This window comes from Typopeltis vanoorti, chromosome 22 (assembly GCF_054136105.1).
Source record: "Typopeltis vanoorti isolate ZY-2024b chromosome 22, IOZ_Tvanoo_1.0, whole genome shotgun sequence".
In the NCBI taxonomy this organism is placed as follows: Eukaryota; Metazoa; Arthropoda; class Arachnida; order Uropygi; family Thelyphonidae; genus Typopeltis; species Typopeltis vanoorti.
Window position 1 is genome coordinate 78,763,018 of NC_143570.1, and position 23,060 is coordinate 78,786,077.

Below are 23,060 nucleotides of genomic sequence, written 5' to 3' on the forward strand. Positions count from 1 at the left end.
AGACTAACTGTCATTATCTAAATTAAGGAAAGAGTGGGAGAGCTTGATGACATATCACTGATATTTTAAGAGAATGATCACTGAAGCTAACAATGACCTTGTTTCGTCTATTTAATCTGAAAAAATGAGACAAGGTCATTATTAGCTTCCAGTGAAGCTTCAAACCACAGATCAGTTTATCCTGAGCAGTGGTGAATGTACTGAAAATGTTGGGGAAGGGCAAAGAATCAAAATTTGGCCAACAGGGACAGCATTCTTTGCATGTCAGCCATATCAGCATGGATTTTATTAGGGATTTGGAAGGTCATGCACAATAATTAGTCCACACATCATCTACATCTCTATATATTTGTCTGTTTGGTTTTTACATAACTTTAGTGTTCTGATTCCTTTAGAGGTAGTTTTCTCCATTTCTATATTTTAATAGCTTCCATAACATTTTGCTATCCTCCTGATATTTCCTTATGAAAGGCATTTGTGACTTATTCATCTATTTTTCTCAGATATTCTTCATACATTTTTCTCTATATTATCTAAGAGCCCATGTTAATTTAGTAATATTCTGCAGACTTTTCTTCTCTTTTCCAGAACTTCTTGAGATCAGTGCTGAGTTTTTGGTTATGTTTGCAAACAACTTTAGTAAACATTTTCTTGATTGCATAATGATTTGTCCAGAATTTGTTAGTGATTTATAAAGTTTGACTCTTGTTTCAAATGTTTTCACATTTTTCCATGATAATATATGTGTATTTTAGACAATAGTTTATATATCCGTTTTGGTGGATTAACCCTCCAAACACAAACATTTGCCTAGCAAATTTGCAATGCATGCATTATGATTATACTTGGTATAAGCACAATGCATACATCAACAGAGTGAAGAGTTTTAGTCTGGTTACAGCGACTTTGCCAAAGGATATAATCAGATTTGGACAATGAAGTAAGATATTGTTTCAGGGATAAAATGTACGGGACAGTGTATTTTATAAGATAGGGAGTACAGGATGAAAGAAGAGATAGTGTTAATGAAAGCAGAACTGCAACCAGCAATGGGAGATGTTCAGTAGCAAGGTAGAGTTAAGGGAGGAAGTGCATTTGAAGCTATTCAGTGTCACAGAAAAAAAGAGATGTACATGACAAGTATTGGCAAATTAGCTCAATTAGAACAGGACAAGTAATATCATTATGACTGACTTCAACTATGGGAACAAAGATAGGAATTAGTAAAAAAAAACTTGTAAGAGAAGAAAATTGAATTTATGCAGTATTCAGAAGTAATTACCTAAAACAGCATGTGATAGAAATGACAAGGTTGAGTATTGGATCCGATGTCAACATCACAGCATTTGTTCATAATGAAGGGACTGTTTTAGGGAGAATGATTCATGTAGTCTTCACTTGAGATGAGACTAATCACATTGAATTTTCAAGAATAGGAATATATGAAAAAACAGAGCTGGTAATTATGACAAACTTGGGCAGCAGCTTGGAGTAATGACATGACAGAACAAAATGCAAAGAAATAATGCTAGAAGAACATGAGAAAAGATCACCAGAATCTAAGGAAAGCTCAAGACTACATAACCAGAGTCAGGATGTCAAATGCATGAGAAGCATCGTCCACGTGGAGGAGATGCATTGAAGAGGAGGCAAGTGATCAAGGTGTGCCACTTGACCCACTACTATTCAATGTATACAAGGGGGGGGTACCCAAAAATAACAGGAATCTGAACTTGGTGCACACACATTCTCTAGTCATGATGATACAGCTAGGCAAGTTCCATGCCAGTCTGGCAAGTGCTTCATCTGGTGTGAACTGGTTTGTTGTTCTGGTTGCTTTTTTGTTAGCGCCTACAGGCAAGTTTGCTGATTTTGCAATGTCTGACCACAAGGAACAGAGTGTGTGCAAGAAATTTTGCTTTTTTGGGGGTAAAACTGCAGCTGAAACTATTCTTATGCTTCAGCAAGCTTTTAAGGATGACACTTCAAGTAAAACACGGGTCTACGAGTAGTTTATCAGCTTCATAAATGGGAACGTGTCAGTTGAAGACCAACTAATCTGGCCAACCTTCAACAAGCAAAAATGATGAAAAGATTGAAAAGGTTTGCCAGGCAATCAATGAAGATCGTTGAAAGACCAATGAACAAGTTTTGGAAGAGATGAACTTATCATGAAATTCATGCCAGCAAACTTTAACAGAAGATTTGCAAGTGTCTGCTAAATTTTGGCCTCATTTTCTCACATAAGATTAAAAACATAATAAAGCATGTGAATGGTTTCTGTGATTTAAGGGAGCAAGAAATTTGGAGTAGCAAAGATGTCCTATTCCACCACAACAATGCCACAGCCCAAACGTCCTCGTCTGCCCAACAGTTCTTGATGAAAAACAACATGCTGTTTGTTCCTCACCCTCCCTACTTGCCGATCTCTCCCCATGCAACTTTTTTTTTTTTTCTCCCACGGATAAAGAAACCCATGAAAGGGCAATGATTCGTTGATGTGGACGAAGTGAAAGAAAAGTCACTGCAAATCCATAAACAGTATTCCAGTTGAACAGTTCCAGAACTGTTTCCAGCAGTGGAAAAAACATTGGGACAAGTTTACTGACTCACTTGGATAGTATTTGAAGGAGACTAGAATAAGGTATTGTAAACTTTAATGAAATTAAAAAAATAATAATAATTCCAGTTATTTTTGGGTATCCCCTCATATATTAATGAGGTTTGGAATAATGCTGAGGAAACAGTTAAAGATCCTACATGATGATATAAACATATATGCCAGTAGTGTAGACAATAGATAAAGATTACCAGCTCAACAAGAAAAGGTAATCTATGCTGGCTATAAATTTATATCCACATTTTGCTGTAGTTATGAAAATTTTTTCATATATGGCAGTATACTCGCATCATTTGGCAAAACATTCCACCCACCAACCACTCTCCATACAAAAGTCATGCCTCACTCTCTTATGCACCACACCTTTATAATATCCAAGAATGACCTCTAATCTCCATCCCCTATCCTTCTTCAACTGTTTGAAAAATATCTGTTTGAAAAAAGGTCCTCTCAACAATTTGCATCTTACTCCAATACCCCTACTCTGTCAATTTAGCAGAGTCTCACCTAGAATGCAGGTGACCAAATCAGCGTACAGTAGTCAAGATGTGGTCTAATAAAAACCAAATCAAATGTAGAACGACCACATACTTTTCTCTAATTGTCAATATTCTTCTTAGCATATATTGGCATTTCTTTGTACTGTTTTTATCACTTCTGCAACATGTTCTTTGAACTTCAATACTCTATCCATGAATATTCCAAGATCCCTTGCTTCCTCAATCTCCTATAATACAACACCTCCAATATGATACACATCATTACATTTCCAAGATCTAAAGCAAAACTCTACATTTACTGGCATTAGGTTGGTCAATTGGTAGAGACTCTGCTACTAATGGCTCGCAAAAAGTTAAACAAGTTTGAGTGCAGTTAGTAGTTGGAAGAGATTCAGTCGATCGATGCTGTTGGCACACTCTCCCTCGATGTCTCACATAATAATAGTAATAATAGTACTGAATTGACATCTCTGTCTACCCACTGCAAATCTATTCAAATCACTCTAAAGTACTAAGTACACATCTGCAAACAGCTGAATATCTGCTTACAAACTACTTGCAACATCACTAACAAACAATTAAACAGCAATGGTCCTAGGACAGAGCCCTGTGGGACTCCACTGGTAACCTCTTCTGGTGAGAAAAGGTTACTAGAGGACCTTTTCTCACCAGAAGAAAAGAGGTAATCTTCTGTGTACCTTTATACACAGCCATTATATGAAGGTTTTATGAAAGCCAGCTTCTCATCCAATCAACCAACTGATTATCCTATCACATTTGCTCTTAACTTCTACACAAATTTATTATGTGGTAGTCTGTCAAATGCCTTCTCAAAATCCATTCATATACAGCGATACAGAAATATCACTGTATATGAATCACCTCTATCCAGAACTGCAGTCACCTTATTATAAAATGTTAAGTAGATTAATGAAACAAGCCATCCTTTAACAAACCAATGCTGACCTCTATAAAGAATCTTTTCCTTATGTACACCCTCCTGTATTCTATTCCAAACCAATCTCCCTCAAAACCTTAACTGCTCCAGAAATGTAAATAGGTCTATAATCTAAAACAGGGGTCTCCAAACTACGGCCAGTGGCCCACGATATAATTTTATCCAGCCTGCAAATTGGACTAATTTTTCAATAAGAATCCGCAAAAAAAAAACACTGGATATTGATAGATTTCAAATGCACTAATTAAAATTGTGTTCAAAATATATTCCCGAATAGCAAAAAGTAACCATAATCCAAGTTACGGTCTTTCCGACTGTAAAAGGTTTGTTAAAATGGACTAATGAAGAAAAAAAATTTGAATTTTACAAAATTTCACTAGTAAATTTATCTCTATTTTTGGGATATATATAGAGATATCTTGTAAATTTATCTCTATTTTTGGAATAACGTATCTTTGCGAACAAACTTTTTCCCGAATGAAATATATCAAGTCAAAATACAGGGCAAATTTATCTGATGTACATTTGAAATCGCTACTTATAATTAGCACTTCAAAATTTGAACCCGAGTTTAATAAGATTTTAAAAACACACAGTTACATCATTCACATTAATGGTTTTATTATAATTTGTGATAAAAATATGATAATTTGCTGATAGTGTTCGTTGTCATTAATATATGGTAATTTAATCTCACATACTCTGTAATCAGTTTTTATCTGCTTTCAATAAAACTCATATCTAGTTCTAGAGTTTTCTTTTTTACTACAGCCCACTGAACAGTGCTGAAGTACCCAATGTGGCCCTCGCGGCGAAAAGTTTGGAGACCACTGATCTAAAACATGTCTTGTTTCCGCTGTTATGCAATGGAATAATCTTGTCCTCCTTCCACTCATTAGGGATCGTTCCAGACCCAAGAGTTTAATTAAACAGCTAAGTCAATAAAATGTCAGTTCCTTAGTACATTATTTCACAACACAAAAAAATCCCATCCAGTCCAACAGCTTCATTCACATCAAGATAACTTAAACAAATATACACTTCTACCTCATTCACCATCAAGGAATTGATGAATTATTAATTCCTCAGCCTCCTGCTTCTTTAGAATAGTATCATTACCATCAGTATTATTACATTTTTGGAAATTATGGAAACAACTACCGTGTTTGAATAAAAACTTTAGTTTACTATTACTAAAATTTTACAATTCGACGTTTCGACCTTTATGTTAAGGTCATCTTCTGGAGCGTACAAATATACACAGGAAACAAGCTATACCACAATCATACTGGTTCGTTAAAGACACTGACTAACCGCTACCACAATTGTTGGCCTGACCTCTGGTGGGAAAAAAAAAAAAAAAAAAAAAATTATACATCGGCGCTAAAGTCCTATTATTTGTGTTGTCTACTATATACATATATTAACATTATATTAACATCATTCCAGCCAGTTGGAGTGGAATGGTTTCTAATAATAGCAGATTGGCTAGAGTCCTGACTTGTGTTGAATCTTTCAAATTAGGTTGGCTGAATGTGTGCCATCCAGATCCTTGGAATTTTCATACCATCTTTGTTGTTGATATTTGGGTGGTTTATCAGGATTTCGCAGGATTCTTTAAATTTTCTTTCGTACCATGTTTTTGTACGGTGTAAGGAGCAGGTGCTTTTCCAGTTGATTTGGTGTAAGGTGTTGAGTGCATGGTCTGAGAGGCCTGCTTCACCATAATGGTTATATTTAATGTGTTCTTTTTTGCGTATAGGGATTGTCCGTCCTGTTTCACCAATGTACGGTAAGTTACAGGTGCAGCGGATGCACCTGTAAGTGTGTCTAGGAACAGATATCTAGAGCCAGATATCTGGCTCAGATACGTTGACGACGTGTTCGCGATCTGGCCGCACGGTCGACAAACGCTAAACACATTCCTCAGCCACCTAAACAAACAACACGAACGCATACAATTTACCATCGAAATCGAAAACCAAAATTCGCTCCCGTTCCTAGACACACTAGTTACACGTCTTCCTTCAGGCAATCTATCCTTCACGGTCTACCGAAAACCTACACACACGGGCCAATACATACATGCAAATTCATATCACCACCCAGCACAAAAATATGGAGTCATAAACACCCTTAAAAACAGAGCCACAACTATTTGCTCTAACCAGCAGGCCCTGAAACAAGAACTAAAAATCATTAGTGACACATTCATAAACAATGGCTATAACAAAAATACTGTCAATAAAATACTCTATAAAACCACAACAAAAACGAATCTAGACTACAGTAAAACCATAGCCATCCCATACATTAAAGGGTTATCAGAAAAAATCAACAGAATCCTACAACATTATAACCTTAATGCCACCTTTAAACCACCCACTAAACTTAAAACTATATTCAGCTCCTCTAAGGACCCTCTCCTCCCATTAGCACATCCTGGAGTCTATTGCATCCGCTGCACCTGTAACTTACCGTACATTGGTGAAACAGGACGGACAATTCCTATACGCAAGAAAGAACACATTAGACACACTAAACATAACCATGATGGTGAGGCAGGCCTCTCAGACCACGAACTCAACACCCTACACCAAATCAACTGGAAAAGCACCTGCTCCTTACACTGCACAAAAACCTGGTATGAAAGGAAATTTAAGGAATCCTGCGAAATCCTGATAAACCACCCAAATATCAACAAAAAAGATGGTATGAAAATTCCAAGGATCTGGATGGCACACATTCAGCCAACCTAATTTGAAAGATTCAACACAAGTCAGGACTCTAGCCAATCTGCTATTATTAGAAACCATTCCACTCCAACTGGCTGGAATGATGTTAATATAATGTTAATATATGTATATAGTAGACAACACAAATAATAGGACTTTAGCGCTGATGTATAATTTTTTTTTTTTTTTTTTCCCCACCAGAGGTCAGGCCAACAATTGTGGTAGCGGTTAGTCAGTGTCTTTAACGAACCAGTATGATTGTGGTATAGCTTGTTTCCTGTGTATATTTGTACGCTCCAGAAGATGACCTTAACATAAAGGTCGAAACGTCGAATTGTAAAATTTAGTAATAGTAAACTAAAGTTTTTATTCAAACACGGTAGTTGTTTCCATAATTTCCAAAAATGCATTCGGATCACCGTGCAAGCCTAAAAGAAAGGCATCAGTATTATTAATTATTCTTATTATACGACTATCTCCATGGAGTGAGAAAACTTATCATGGGAGATACATTTTTAGAACAATAGCTATTAAGCCAATACTTTGTACCTCTCCTTAAACTTTAATTACTGATGAAACATCCACAACCATCTCAATCAACACATACACCACCCTCCAAACAAAAATTCTAGTCCTTACTCTTGCTAACCACACCATACACAGCTTCCACTGCTGACCCCTTGTTCTCTCCCTTCTTGTCATGTACTGAAGTTTCACTGTCAATCCTATAAATCCCTTTAATAACTATATGCTTCTATCATGTCTCCTCTTATTTGCCTATCAGCTAAGTTTTTGAAACATCAACAGTCAGAATAATTTCTGTGATTAGTTCACAACAAGTGTGCGAGTCAGGTGAATGGAAGCAAATAGTCAGACCAAGTCATAGGAAGCATTCCACACCTGCCACAATCTTTTCACTAGACTCAGGATCCTCTCCACAACTTCTTCCCCGTGGAATCTGGGAATCCAAATCTGGCCTTATTGAAGGCTAATATAAGGGAAGAATAACTTCTCTGTTATTCTTCTGTAGTCATGAAAATTTTTCATACACAGGTAAAAATATAGTTCATCCTGTAGTCATGAACCTAACTTAACACTAACAAGCAGTTGACTCCACTTGTGTTCTTCAACAATCATGTAATCTGATGTGCTGTTTTTGTTACCTTTGTAACATGCCCCTCTAAACTTCAACTCTCTGTCCCCCAATCACACCCAAGTCCCTGCCTTCAGGGCTGTATGTATCTTTTCCCAAGGCTGGCCCAGCCCAAGGTGATAGAGTGCTCTGGGATCCCCCCCCCCTCTTCTCATTGCTTGGGGCCCTTAAATTGGCCCTAATTTTTCAGGACCTCGGATAGAGCCTTGTGCATAGTTACAGCCCTGCCCTGATCAGTTTTTTTATTATGTGACGCCTCCAAGGAGTCCAAAGACTCATCAAAGGAGGGCACTGTACAGCTCTTTGTCTCAATTCACCAACTACAGCAAAACACCTCATCTACATTAAAGCCATCTACTGCCCACCACTACCACTAGTATTTTCACAGACAATGACAAACATCCATGCCCACAGTGGGATTCAAAACCGCAGCCTTTTGGCTGGAGAGCAAATATGCTAACCACTCAGTCAACCAGGCAGTTCCTGCAATTCAGTTTCATCAATACAGTACATAGCTTCTGATCTCTTCTTAAAGTGCATCTTACCCTTGGCTGCATTAAACTACAGCCATTTACTTTTGCCCATACTGCTAGTCTATTTAAGTCTTCCTGCAGAATCTCTGCATCACCTACATTTAGCATTACTCTTCTCAATTTAGAACTGTGAACAAACAACTGAATATTTCCTGTCAAATAATTTTCTATATCACTAATATATAAAATAAACACGGTGACCAAATAATGAGACCAGCAGTACATCACAGGTCACTTGCCTTCACTTGGACTCAACTCCTCCACATAAACCACTCTTTGATATCTGTCCATGAACCATCCTCTAATCCAAATCACATGATTCATATACATCCTCATTTCTTCCAATTTATGCAATAGAGTTCTATGTGGAATCTTGTGCAAAGTCTAGTAATATCACTGAGCACCCATTTCTCTTACCCAATTTCACTGTTACTTGATTATAAAAAGTAAGCAAATTACTAAAGCAAGACCTATCCTTTCCAAAACCATGTTGCCCCTTGCAGAGTATCATATTCCTATCAACCCAACCATGAATTCAGTCTTTCACTAATTTTCCCAATAGCTTGACCACTACTCCTGAGATGTTGATTGGCCTATAATTTGTTACTTGCCTTGGGACCTATTTATGCAAAGGGGCTACTTTGCCCTCTATTCACTCCATTGGCACCTTCCCAACACTAAGGCTTAAACAGCTTGGTCAGAAAAGATGATTCCCTTGCACATTCTCATAATACACAGCCTAATATGCCATCTAATTCTATAGCTGTGTTCTATAAATGAAAAATGCCAAGAAATTATATTCTTAGTTTAATCCGTTATCCAAGTATAAGCAAACAAAGTTTGCATGCGAATTATCTTCACAACTAGGCTACTTGTATACAGAGGCTAATGACTTCACATCAACTGATTGGTATCACATAATGCAAAACACATCCTTTTGGGTGTGTATAATGCTATGCATTATGGGAACGGTTACTACCCAGACTGTTTTCTACCATTATTGAGATCTCATTACTGGGAGACAGACCCAGAAAGGTTACTAAGGATGAAGTAATGCAGAAGCCATATATTTCTCATCTAGCATCACATCATGCTGTGTCCATATTGAGGTTCTGCAATATTATAAGCATCTCATTTCTTCAACCTCTGTTCTCCTATCAGTCAATGTTATTACCACCTAGATGGTACTCCCTGCAAAATGCTCACTCAGTAATTCAACTGTTCTGTTTCCTCCCCACCATCAGCAATTTTTAAAGTCATCATTCTATAGCCATTCCTCCTTTTACTTGCCACATAGCGAACGAACTCTTGGGGGTTTCTTTTGGCCTCAATCAGCTAGCTTTCTCTCATAATTAGTTTTGGCCTTCATTACCATACTGGTCACCTTTCTTGCCTGTGCCTTATACTCTCCACAACCTTTTCTTTGTGTGCAACTCCTGCTTAATGAAGCTATTGATCCATGTAACTCCTATCTGATTTATCTTTCTGACTCTAGGTATACAATTAGATAATGCTTTCTTCAAACACCCCTTGATCAATGCACCACCATCGCTATCCTCTAAATTTTTATGCCATGGCTCTGTTGAAAGCTGATTTCTCGGCTTGTCATAATCATCTGCTTTCTAATTTTGCATATCTGGCAATCTCTCATGTCAAGATTACAGGAGGAAATGCAGCTAGATTGGTTAGTGTTAAATTCTCTGATGTAATGATCAGATCCAGCACTCTTGAACCTCATGTTTCATCACTTAAATGTTCCCTCAGGTAATTATCTGTCAAAAGCTGTTTAAATTCCATTTCCTTCTCTGCCTGTGATATAGTTATAATAAAATAATAATTAATTAACCTGTACTCACCATGCTAATTTGCAAGTGCATGTCATCTACATTCTTTCGTATACTTACTGGATTATAGGAGCAACCAATTACATATTTAGCCCTTAACTATAAAGTAACATGTATACCACAGTAAATAACTTTATTCAGTAAATATTTCATCTTGCATATCATAAGACATCATGAGTACAATTTTCAAGCAACATTAGTAGTGCACATGCTTAGATTGGAATCTCTCTACATATACAGTTGCATGTTCATGACTTAAAACTAAACAGGCTGAAATCAAAACTAATCAAATTACAATTAAAATATAACAGCTACATTTATTTAATACAAGTGAGGATAACAATTTCCCAAACGTTGCTTCAATTAACATTAGGTCTATGAAGTAAGGCTTCAGCACTTTCTTTATACAAACATTCAGGTGTATATATAAATCTATGTAGCAATTCAGCATTATTCCATTGGATCTTGTGGTTAGCGTTTTCAATGATGTTGTGCTAGGCTGGATTTATAAGGTTTGATGAGACAGATGTGATCTTGATGTTCAGAAAAATAAATTTATTTATAGATTTTGTTTGTCCATATTAAGACAATTTATATAAACATGGTACTTTGTATACACCAGGTATAGTTCACCTACCGATTAGAGATCCTTCGACACTTACACTTCTGCGCATGTTAAAAAAAAGGAGAATCCATTCTGATAATAGGGTAATCAGTCCTTATTGTGGGATGAGTTGTTTATTATTACAGGTCAGAAAATTAACTTCTCTTTTATGATTATTGCAATTAACTATGTTGCTTGTATAACTTTTGCAACTTGTATAAATATAAGTTGCAAAATTTTACTTATAAAGCACATGATTTTGTGTGTTGGCGACCAATTCATACGTCCTTCATTTCTTTCTCCCCTTCAACATGAAAAGACTATTCTTGGCAAGACGCGAAGCAGAGACCTACAAACAGTGGGCGAACTATAGCATCACTGGTGAGAGTTTCTTTTGGAAAAGGTAGCAAGTTGTGAATTTGGTAGTTGTGTTGATGGGTTTATAGGTAGCAATGAGTCGATATTTTTTCATAATTTTTGTCACTCGTTCAGAGTTGCCTTTAATATATGGTACAGGAGTCCTGTGGGCTTCTTGTCTGATTAATGTTGTTGCTTGAAAATTGTACTGATGATGTTATATGATACACAAGACAAAATATTTACATAATAAAGTTATTTACTGTGGCATACATGTTATTGCAATTACTTTATAGTTATGGATACCCCACCAGTTTCACTACATAAGAAAATATTTAGTCCTGTTGGCCTCTATCTTACACCAATAGTTTAATATGAACTTCCCTCTGAAACTCTGGTCCCATAATGCACTTCTACTCTTTTTGGCTTTAATTCCTCTGCTATCATTATAGCAACCCCCCACTACCCATCCTGTTCCATCCCTTGCATTCTTTTCCTATGAACCATATCATCTTCAATCAACCAATGTCTCATTAATGCTCATAATTTTTGGAAAACCATATGAAAAGCCTTAGCGAAATTATCACAGTAACATTATAACTTCCTTGGTCACTCCTGCACCATCTCGATCCAGTTATCCTCCCATAATTATTCTTTCTGTTGCTGACTGCATAAGGAAAATCCTGCCTAGGATTTTTTCCGGGCCTGTTTTATTAATCGTCTCCATAGTGCAATTGGAAGAACAACAGTACGTTGTGTCCTTCGATTGGAAAAGGTCTAAGTTTGATTGGCGTCATGATGGGAGGAATCTTTATGTGGACTTTTTTAAATGAAGGTGAGTTAGCCGATCTCATACGGTGGTAGCAGGGTTTTTTCTCCCGGAAACTCGGGTTTTTTCAATACAGACAAATCGGCCCTTCAGAACACATGCAATTTACAGACAAAAAATACTAGCAGTGCTGATGGTGGATGCGGGCAGTGGATGGCATTGATGTAGGTGATTGGTAGTAGAAGTTGTGTAGTATTGGAGACAAAAAGTTGTACAGTAGGTGTCCTCCTGCAATGAGTCTTCGGACGCCTTGAAATTCATGAATAATAATAATCTAATTTCTTCATTCTTATTATGCTTGACACCCTTCTTGCTTGCACATTAGGGATTCATTTAACTGTTCGCTTCTTCCACGTTCATATTTTTTCTATAATCTTCTCATCTGCAATTCCTGCTCAATTTCCCTATTCATTCATTTAACACCTATTCTCTTAATCCTTTTTGATTTAGGCACACACTGTATTACTCCTATTATCAAATAGTTTACTATTGCCCATGCCATGTAAATCTCTTTTCCTTCAAGTTTCTTTTCTCGCTGAACTCTTTTAAACCGTTTTCTGAACCTTTCAGAATCTCCTGCCATATAGTACCATACGTATCCTCTTATTCTGGATACTTCTGCATGCCTTCACACCTCCCAGGTCAGGACTACCATCACCAACTGCTGATAATATTGGTATCCTGTCTACCCTAACACTATTCAACATTATTACCATATCTAATATATTTTGCCCACATGTTAACTATATTACCAACTGTTGGAAGTTTTTCCACTTGGTTATATTATAAATTAAAGATGCCAAGAAATTATATTTGTGGTTTAATTCTTTATCCCAGTGTAAGCAAACAAAGTCTGCACCTGAAGTATTTTCAGGACAGGACAACTCATATATAGAGGCTAATGACTTCACATTATTTGCCTTAGTATCCCATAATGCAAAGCACATCTGCTTACTGACACGTCTAATGCTTATGGAGTATAATGCATAAAGAGATGTGCTTTGCATTATGGGATACTAAGGCAAGTATTGTGATGCACTAGCCTCCATATACAAGTTGCCCTGTCCTGAAAATACTTCAGGTGCAAACTTTGTTTGCTTACACTTGGATAAAGGATTAAACCAAAAATATAATTTCTTGGCATCGTTAATTTATGCATTACCAAATATGGGATAGTGATCCCTTAAAAACTCAAGAAATTCTCTTTCCCATAAGCTGTTTCTCCTTTCAAGTTTATATTTCGAAAATGTCGATTACTTTTTGAATATTGCTACTGCAGTCACTTCTGATTTGGTTTAAAAATGCAAAAGAAATGTTAGTAAAACAGTACATCGTTCACAGTTTTTCCATTCGCTTAACTTGAAGTACAGTACTTACATGAACTACTGCCAATTAGCACGCAAGTGAAAGTGATCTGTGTTGAAGTGCATTGGCATTGTCCGATTTAACTGTTTCAAAATAAATATGAATTTAGTAATTCAAATGGTTAAAAAATAATAGCGAGTAAGGTTACTTGGAATCATTCTCCTTTAAATGACAAACGTGGCATATCAGGCAATTTATAAAATATGATGGGTCTTGCACTGCTTCCAGGTGTAAGTAAAAATAATATTAATCATACACTATTTAAATTAAGGGGATATTAAATCCCACATTGTTTTAAAACCGAATAAGAAACTCAAAGATTGGAATCAGAGTTTCATGCCGAATATAGCAAACTATAAAGTATCGGCGACCACTTAATTATTTGAGTAACTAGAATATTTAAGTAACTTAATCATACACATTTATCATAAAGTAACCATACTATCAGCATAAATTACTTGTACACCAATCGACAAATTTAACTTTCCGTCATAATATATCGTACAAATATATATTATTCCCTTTTCCTTCTTAGAAAGAAACCTTTATATATACAAAATAACAAATATAGAAAGCAATTTATAGTATACCAACTACACAACTCCTCTTATATGATAAATAAAACGTCCTACCAAATTCAATACTCGCGCGGTCCGTTCGTATCCTTTCAAAGATAAAACTGAATTAGCAAGCCAAAACAAAAAAAAAAAATCAGCCCAATTCTAAGGAGATGATAAATCACTTGCACAGATACCGTGCATTAAGATTATGAAGAAAGCCCCATTTTTACTTCAAAACTGTGGCTAATGCTAAACCGTAATTAAGTGTCAAGGCCAGGTGTGTACTCCAAATATTATATGATAGATATAATAGCGGAAATAGTTTATTTGCAGTTACCTGGATATCGTAAATACTGTCATCGTAAGTTCACATGTTGATCTCAATCAGCTTGAGCAATTACGAGCGATCGTACCACTCAGAGTCATTAATATTTATTATTATTAGTTTATATAAAGATATAAATATAAAGAGCCAACAGGCTTCATTTCGGCGATATAAGCATTATTTAAATTAAGGGGATATTAGATCCCACATTGTTTTAAAACCGAATAAGAAACTCAAGGATTGGAATCAGAGAGTTTCATGCCGAATATATAAAAAACTATAAAAGTATCGGCGAATACTAGCGTGAGCAAGGAAACATGGGAAAGTCGTTGCAAAGGTGGGTAAAGTTCTGATCTCTATTCTTGGTATTTTCCATAATGTAAAAACACATTTCCTAGGAAATGTATGCTGTTATTACATTATGGTGGTAGGTCACTACCCAGACCGGTTTCAGCCTTATAGGTGAAGCGGGCTCTAAAAATAAGACGATCCCAAAAGATCGCCCAACTCAGCATTGTTCCACTCGATGACAGGCTCACCCCGTCACCGAGAAGAACTTCTCAGCATTGGCTCTACCTAGTGGCAGGCTCACCCCACCATCAAGCAGTGGCCCCACTCAGAGACATAATCTCAGCAGTGGCCCCACTCAGAGACAGGCAAAAACCTACCTTCAAGTGGAGCCTCTCAAAGCCAGATCCTCCCCGCACCGGTTTCCACCCTCATTGGGGTCTCATCAGTGAGTAGGTAGACTTAATTAATACCAAAGGGTATAGCGAAAAGAACTTATATACTCTGCTATACGAGTTGTCCAAAAGGTGCACCCATTAAGTTGCTTAAAAATATATAAAGATAAAGAGCCAACATGCTTCATTTCGGCGATATAAGCATTATTTAAATTAAGGGGATATTAGATCTCACATTGTTTTAAAACCGAATAAGAAACTCAAGGATTGGAATCAGAAAGTTTCATGCCAAATATAGTAAAAAAAACTATAAAAGTATCGGCGAATACTAGCGTGAGCTAATGCAAGTAGTCCAAGAACGTAGTACAAACACGGGCAACTCGTTGCAAAGGTGGGTAAAGTTCTGGTTACTATTCTTTGGTATTATACCCTTTGGTATTAATTTGGTCTAGCTACTCACTGATGAAGCCTCAAAAAAGGCTGAAACAGGTCTGGGTAGTGACCTCCCACCATAATGTAATAACAGCATACATTTCCTAGGAAATGTGTTTTTACATTATGGAAAATACCAAGAATAGAGATCAGAACTTTATCCACCTTTGCAACGACTTGCCCGTGTTTGTACTACGTTCTAGGACTACTTGCATTAGCTCACGCTAGTATTCGCCGATACTTATATAGTTTTTTATACTATATTCGGCATGAAACTCTCTGATTCCAATCCTTGAGTTTCTTATTCGGTTTTAAAACAATGTGGGATCTAATATCCCCTTAATTTAAATAATTATTAGTTTATTTTTATATTCAATTAGCAAAGTTCACAGTCAAAGAGTAACAAGAAGCATGAAACAGAATAACGAAATCTTTGACTGCCATATGAGTATATGGGTCTCATCCAAAGGCCTAGCAATCAAATAGGTAGCGTCGTAAAATGTGATATGTCCCTAAAAATACATTTTTTGCAGTTAAGATAGTATTATATCTCAGAGGTTCAAATTTTCCAAATGTTTCTTGGTACTGCTCCCTGCTCTCCTATGACAATGGGAACTGTTGTTGCTATCCTGCTCTAAAGTGGTTGAATTTCAATCTGTATATACCTATATTTGTCAGTTTTTCATGCACCTTTTTCTTCTATTCTACTTCCCCTGCTTGCTACATCAATAAATCACGCATGTTTTTGTTCGCCTAGAGCAGTGGTCGCCAAAGGGGTCGATATAACATTGTTAGGGGTGAATAGAAAAATATAAGACATTATTGTACGGGTAATATTTAATTCGGTTAACTTGGATTACCTCCATCCTGAATGACAACGCAATTAAGAGTGAATCGTGGGAACAGTGATATGAATCAGGACATGTAAGATGGAGTCATGAAAATAGTTACGGAGGTAATCATATAGGCTAAAATGACGTATTTACCAATAAACGGATGTCCGTGGTACATCCTATATATACCTATAGGAAGATTGTATTATTATTATTTTGTTATCTAAATTAAATTTTATATTTTATATATTATTTATCCCTCCTATCAAATATGCAATGTTAATAAGGATGTCAAAAACAAAAACGTATCCCTTTGACGTTAAGCCAATATAATAATATATACTATATTATTTATACAAGAAACACTGTAACTATAAAATAAACAATCTAAAACCTCACATATGCGTCTTTTTTGCTTGTCCTGTCATAACTACGTAATAGTAAAATAGAGGGGATCGATAAAAAGTCAAGAAACTCTTGAAGGGGTCGACGGTGAAAGAAGTTTGGCGACCCCTGGCCTAGAGTGATGCCTGGCACATTATGTTCCTCATGACTATCTGTATGAAGTTTAAAATTCCATAATACTTTGACATTTTCAATAACTTATTCAATTGTGTGTTCCCAAGGAATTTAGAAAGTCAGGAAAGAAAACCATATGCCTAGCATAAATTACAGTGTACAGCTTTTGCTGTCCTATTATGCCTTGGTTTTAGGCTGACTATATTTCCTTGATACAAAAATGGGACATTGGGATGGGCAAAACGGGAGGGGGATTATGTAATATTCTGTATTCATGAAAAAGTAAGACAATAAAAAAGTTTTATTACTTAAACATATTGAGCTTACCATTAATCTTCAGTGACAGAACCCATACAAAAATCTAGGTAGACGTTGAGGGGGAGGGACTGTGTTTTACCCCAAGATCGTGAAATGAATATTTCTCCGATGAAATGATCTAATGCAGCAAATTTCGGTCTTTCAACACTATATCATAAAACTTCTCACACTCCATGACACTATGTTAGTTGTAAGACAAAATTGTCTTACAACTAACATAGCTCTCATTGTCTATGTTAATGTAGATTTCTCCTTTGACCACATACTGTTCATAACACAAAATATTCTTTCAACAGGTGCTGTACTTCCTGGCAGACAAAGAATAAACTCTACAATATTACAAAAGTCATGAAAGGGCAAGCATTTTTTGTTCATTCATAAAAAACCTGTACCCGTCTATCAGATACAGGAATGTGTTTCTTTATTCCATGTATCCAACTGCCTCACAATTATCGATTTTATAAGGATCCACTGATCCAATACACGAGTTTCTTCGGTTTTTGTGCGAGTGATGAGTTCCTCGTTAGGCTGCCCTTATTTCTTTCCGTTCAGGTGTCTTCCTTAGTAGCACCCACTTGAATTCTCAGTGTTTCCTAAACTGCACTTCCACTTGTTGACATATTCAAAGCTGGTTTCATTAAAATACTTAACTACCTCAAAAAACTTAGCTTCATTAAATGATCTTGAAACTACTAACAATTTCAATTCTTTTTTGACAACAGTAGTTACAAACACTTCATTTTTCTGGACTCTAAATTGTTTACAAGATTTTCAATGTTCATGGCTACTTCTGTAGCTGAAATATTAGCTTTTTCAATTAAGATAATGTATATTTGGAACGTAACACTTTATTGCTTACAAATGACAACCACAATTTTAAACAGGGATCTTCACACAATTTTCGGAACATAACATTGCATTTTTCTTGAGAAAGAAAATAAGAACGAAGCCCATCGAAAATGCTTAAAATTGTGTAGGTATTTTCCGGGGTTGAGACCACATATTAATATAAAGAGTTTATTAAAAATAAACAATGGAAAAAAACCGAGACGTTTCGTTCGTCATAAGACTCACATCGTCACGAGTATGGTACGTCAAGGTTTAATACAACAAAAGTTTATTGACAATTAATTACACATTAGATGTTTTTTATAATTCGTTACTGTATGCGCGTTGGAACATTGGTAGTTGTCACATTCTGTAGCTCACTCGTGTTATGTCCGAGATAGTTAGATTTTTGATAAAGGCAGACCACACTTGATGTAAAATCAAGCCTTGATTTTTATTGCACAGTGTAGGGGTTCTAAACATTAGTACAGCTTCTTTAAATTTCCTTGTGAAACAATTGCTATCAATATATGACATGTTTGTCGGTTGCCAGAGTACTTGATGGCCAGTAGTGGCTGTGTGGAATACTACGCCTGATTTGTGCTCCCTTCTTTTTACCACGTCTTTTACATGCTCAGACATGCGGATCTCTCCCGACCATCTCTTCTGGACTATGTTACAAATGCCACAAGAACAATGAATATCATAGACGCATGTTTTTTTGATGCGGTGAGATGGCGGTTTTGGTGGATGTAGGAATCATGATATTTTTTGAAAAGATAGAAAAGGCACTTTTGTGTTGTACTTGCGGAGCAACATAGCCAATTTGTCCGTGATATTTTTGATGTATGGCAGTGTGATTGCATTCTTGAAATTTTGTTTAGGTAAGGGAGTTGCAGGAGCTGTATTAAGAATTTTCTATATCGTCTTGGATTCAAAGCCATTAAGTGTGAGGTTCTATGCCAGGTAGTGAAATTCTTTATTTCTTTTCATCGGTGTGCTAGATATATTGTATGCTCTGTCTCTCAGAGTTTTAATTATGCCTATTTTTTATGATGAATGGTAAAGCGGAATTTAAAATCTTCCCGTTGTGGTGGATTTTTCTGTAAACTGAAAAGGATAACCTTTTCTTCTTCGTTTACTTCGATAAGGATATCAAGGAAAGATAATTTTTGTGTTGTTCTAGGTTCAATAGTGAATTTTATATTTGGATGCAAATTGTTTTGATAATCTTTGACATAGGCTGACCATATTTTTTGAGACAAAAACGGGACATTGGGATGGAAAAACGGGACGGGAGTTATGCAATATTCTGTATTTATGAAAAATACGATAAAAAAAGTTTTATTACATAAACATATTGAGCTTAACATTAATCTTCAGTGACACAACCAATAAAAAAAAATTTAGGTAGACGTAGAGGAGAATTATATTTCACCATGATCATACCATGAATATTTCTCCGATGAAATGATCTTATGCAGAAAATTTCGGTCTTTCAACGCTATATCATAAAACTTCTCACACTCCATGACACAATTTTCTCTTACAACTAACATAACCCTCATTGTCTCAACACTTAATCTAGATTTCTCCTTTGACCACATACTGTTCATAACAGAAAATATTCTCTCAACAGGTGATGTAGTTCCTTGAAGACAAAGAATAAACTACAATATTACATAATTCTTGAAATTCTATGCGTTTTCGCTCATTTCAGAAAACAATTTGTATCCATCTATCAGATACAGGAATTCAACTGTCTCACAATTATAGGATTTATGAGAGTCCGCTGATCGAATACACGACTTTCTTCTATTTCTGTGCGTGTGATGAGTTCCTTGTTCAGGCTGTCCTGTATTTTTTTTCCATTCTAGTATTATCCACTTGAAGTTCTCAGTTTTCCTAAATCCACTTGTTGATATATTCTAAGCTGGTTTCATAGAAATTCTTTAATACCTCAAAAAACTTAGCCTCATTAATTTCTCCGGAATGTACGAACATTTTTAGTTGTATTTTGACATCCATCGTAAAAAATAGGCATAATTAAAACTTTGAGAGACAGAGCATACAATATATCTAGTACACTGACGAAATTGATTACAAGATTTTCAATGTTCATGACTACTTCTGTAGCTGAAATATTATCTTTTTCAATTAAGACAATGTATGATTGGAACTTACACACTTGATTGCTTGCAAATGACAACCACAATTTCAAACAGGGATCTTCAAACAATTTTCACAACATAATAGGGCATTTTCTTGAGAAAGAAAATAAGAAAGAAGCCCATCAAACATGTTTAAAATTCTGACAATTGATGGACCTAAGGACAAAAAATCTTCCATGCTCTAACAATTTAGGGGAATTGTTTCCTGCAAAGTCACAAAAGTTTTTCAGTTCTTCAACTCTGATTTGTGTATATATTGAAGACTGTATTTGTATACTTTCACTGCACAACATTCAATCTCAATTGGTAAACAGTCGAAAAACCAGAACAGACGCCTCGTCTGAGACGCGCAAAATGTTGCCAACGTATATTTTTTATTTTCTCTGAATAAATCACTGCAGATATCGATATTTAGTATCGAACAATGCGATTCCATGTTAACAAATCACTGGTATCTATGATATTGATATACGATTATAGGTTATGAATAATAATTTATGATTGACCAATGCTAAAGTATATTTATAGTTTTTATTAAAACGACGGGACGCAAGGAAATATGAAAAAACTGTACTGTCCCGTTCAAAACGGTAACAAACAATGAGCTCATTTACCATTCCCATCCAAATAACGAAAATATCATCTACGTAACGTAGCCAAACCTTTGATCTTTTTTGATAGTTTTTTTTTAATGCACTTGTTTCGAAATTTTCCATAAAAAGGTTAGCTATGATATTCTCATTATTTGGACGGGAACGGTAGATGAGCTAATTGCTTTTAAAGATTATCTGACATCACCATGATATGTCTTACGTCTCATCAATGAGCTGATGTTTTTAACTGAAACCAGGGTCTTTTCGGCCCTTATATTTATCACTACGCAGATGTTGGTTGATGTCGCTTCTGCCTCCATGACAGAAAAACGTACATTACAATGTTGGCATATCACTTTAGTTCAGTTTAATACATTTGAATTCTTTCTGGAGATCGTCATTAAAACTGCAATTTCGCTTCTTGGACATTGCAAGGATAGACTTCTATCAGCTAACGCCTTTTTGTTCCTGTATAGGGCGAGCAGGCGAGGCCGTTTTTGCCCCATCTAACTTTTGGAGACTGAGTGGGCAGTTCAATCTCCACTGGTAGCCAATCAGCGATAGCTAGCCCAAAGCTATCACTAATTAATCGGTACGCAGTGAAGAAGGCGGCTAGCAAGTGCGACTTTCTCTTGAACCCTAATCCTAACACAATATTTTTCATGTCTGAAAAACAGTGTGGTTCGACGGCCGATTTTCTTGAGTTTACGGGACGAAAATCCCGAGTTTCCAGGAGAAAAAACCCGCTTGCCAGTGCTAGAGATCGACTAACTCGGGAACTGGTCGAAAAACACTTAGTAAAATTTTCTCTAGTCGGCGACTAGATTTGAACTACCAAGTCTTTTTTTTTTTTCATGCGGTCAAGGGCCATAGAGTGCAAACGTCACTTCTACTGAGCTACACAGGCTCAAATAGATGAGATACCCAAAGCATAGTCAACAGATTTGAACTCTCAAATACTATCGATTTGCACAACAATCGTCGTGATTTTTTGCTGTGGACTTTTGAGGAGAACAGGTGTATTATTTTAAATTAAGCCTGATTAGATTTCATACAAGGTTTTTCAGGAATCTCACATTGCACAGGCACTGATACAGTATGATTCCTACTGTCTCCCTCTTCATGAAAAATGCACGAAGTCTGATGGCCATGTAGATCCCACCGGGAACGAGGACCAGTGGGGGATTTATGGTATTTTAGGGAGATAGGTTTTCATTCTGTGGCCAAGTGAGTTCTTGACACTCCTGTCCCCTTTCAGTAGGGCATTACAAACTTGCGTTACTTAGCTAGTAGACTTCTACATGAGTCTACAGAACCTAATAGTAGACTATAAACCTACAGAATTGCCAAAACAGGCATAACTGAACAAGAGCTATATCTACCAAGGCGCTTTTTATCGAAGCACCGACGATATTGTTCAATCGTTCAGAAAAGAGCAGTTGCTTGACCTGTTCAACAAATAATTAAAAAGGTTTAATCCAGAATTCCCGGGATTTATAAACATATACCCAAGGTCAATGATCAAGAAGGAGAGGATGAGGATACAGAGGGCGAATTCACAACGGTCCCATCGCCCAAGAACCCTCGACAGATCGACTCTCAGGGTGCACAGGCAAACAAAAGATCGAGGACCTCTTAAGATCTTATGGAAGATCTAATACCACAAGCTTCAGAAGACAAAAAAAGAAAAAGTCCCACCAGTGATTCTCCGAGACAAAGAAAAGTGGACATCGGTTTCAAGGACCCTTGGTGAACAAAACATCAACTTCTCCAGAGCCAAACACCCAGATGAGGGAGTTACGATTCATCCCGCTACTTTCTCAGATTATCGCAAAATGACAAAAATGCTGGACAGTTCCAAGTTGCCCTTCCACACCTTTGCACTGGCAAGCGAGAAAAATCTAAAAGTGGTCCTCAGAGGGGTTTCTGAGGGAATCACAACAGATGGGGTCACTGCTGACCTCATCGGTCAAGGATTTACCCCAATCAAAGTCAGCAGAATGCTGAGATCTGACAAAAGGCCAATGCCTTTAGTACTAGTAAAAATCAGTAACGCCCAGAAAAGGATATACTAAGGATATAAGTGACAGATATCTGCAGGCTCAAAAATTACTACTGAGCCTCTAAGGAAAAGGGCTTTGGCAGGCCAATGCCGAGCAGCCTACAGATGTCTAAAATGTGAAAGACCCCAGACCAACTCCTGCACTAAGCCAAGGACTACACATGCCTGTTTAGAGGACCCCACCCTGCAAACTACAAGGGGAGGGGTGCCTTTTCCATCCAAAAAATTGTGAGTCAGC

The 23,060-nt window shown here is 36.6% G+C and overlaps 1 protein-coding gene across 1 annotated transcript in view; it reads right to left on the reverse strand.

The window, feature by feature from the left end:
- LOC150094506 (protein MIS12 homolog) overlaps positions 1 to 14,414 on the reverse strand; it is a 175,945-nt gene extending 161,531 nt beyond the window's left edge. The window contains exon 1 of the mRNA XM_090412225.1: positions 14,396 to 14,414. The gene's annotated coding sequence lies outside the window, so the exon portion shown is untranslated. The remainder of the gene's footprint in view (positions 1 to 14,395) is intronic.
- Between the last annotated feature and the right edge of the window lie 8,646 nt (positions 14,415 to 23,060).